This window comes from Zea mays, chromosome 6 (genome assembly GCF_902167145.1).
Source record: "Zea mays cultivar B73 chromosome 6, Zm-B73-REFERENCE-NAM-5.0, whole genome shotgun sequence".
Taxonomy (NCBI): Eukaryota; Viridiplantae; Streptophyta; class Magnoliopsida; order Poales; family Poaceae; genus Zea; species Zea mays.
In genome coordinates, this window is record NC_050101.1 from 131,088,825 (window position 1) to 131,090,160 (window position 1,336).

Genomic DNA, 1,336 nt, shown 5'->3' on the forward strand with positions numbered 1-1,336 from the left:
GCATTACCAACTAGAAATACTATGAACCCAAATTGATAAATATATAGCAAATAAGATTAATAGATTATCCAGAAATCCATATCAATAACTCCAAGCACTATGTGCTATAACAGGAAATGTACAAATTGACATTCCAAACTCAATGTTACAATCAACAAGGATGGATCATCAAATGTGACATAGTCAAGAAGCACAGAAAAAAAGAAATGCAAAAACCAAATGGTGAAGTATTGTATTGGGTACAGGACACACATGGACTTAACCAATAAAGCAAAACAAAGAAATGAGAATAGCACAAAGCAAATAAAGATAAGTTTGGCATTGAGCACAACTGGCATCAGAAACTCGAATCTGCATCATCCAATTGATGTCTTGAATGGGAATCCGAGTATGATCATCATTTGTTAAGCTCAATATTGCCAGATCAAAATCAAAAGAGTATAAAGGTAGAGAACGAGGGTAAACAACACTCAATCCAACAATGTGGCAGCCCAGTGATTCAGACACCAGGCTCGAAGGAAATGGTACCTGGTTTGGTTGTGCAACATCAGAGAAGATAACATCAACCATGCAAACCAACATCTGGTACCTTGTCGAATGCCTGACATCCTCAATAATGGGGATCACATTGGTCCTCTTCTTTGCCATGTTGACAAGGTCTCTTCCACTCCTGTGAGAGAACTCAACAATGTGGCAGCTGTTTCGCTCACATTTCTGAATAAATGTCCAGTGGTTTCTGTGAGCGCTGAACGCCGAAATATTCAGACAGCAAACACGAGTTGTCCATCGATCATTTATGGAGCACACATTTGACGACTGGAGATCATGAGGACATCTGGATTCAGTCTTATACCAGTTACAAGGGCAAACGAAAGCCTGAACGGTCGGTGAAAGCATGATTTCTTTTTAATCCTGACGATCCAAGCAGCAACTTTGATTGCAGGCACAGCTCTGGGTCTGGGGCCAAGACTGGGGACGCTCAAAAATGCCAAATTCACAGAGTGGCAGACAAATGCAGCTCGCTTTCCAGGCGTTGGCTCATAGCCCACGGTATGCAACTTCTTCGGGGCCTCTTTGCCGCACTGCACACACTGGCTGGCTGCATCAGGTATGGCCACTCCACCGCTGCTAGACTGCATGCCACTTTGCTCCGGCCGCAGTCTCCTTCCTCCTTTTCAAATGATCACTGATCAGCCCATCGGGGACGAGCTGGGCCTGGGCGTCGCCACCACCGCTCCGTGTGTGTGGTGTCTGGGCTCCTGGTCCATTTCAGTCGCTCAGTGGGTACTCTGGGCCAGTGACAAAAGAAAGGCTACAACAGTACAACGCCAAAGCT

At 45.0% G+C, this 1,336-nt stretch overlaps 1 non-coding gene across 1 annotated transcript; it reads right to left on the bottom strand.

Annotated features, from left to right (window-relative positions):
• Positions 1–333: 333 nt before the first annotated feature.
• LOC111589626 (small nucleolar RNA snoR60) lies at positions 334–407 on the bottom strand. Its single transcript, XR_004850982.1, has one exon. It is a non-coding gene; the product is annotated as a small nucleolar RNA snoR60 (small nucleolar RNA).
• Between the last annotated feature and the right edge of the window lie 929 nt (positions 408–1,336).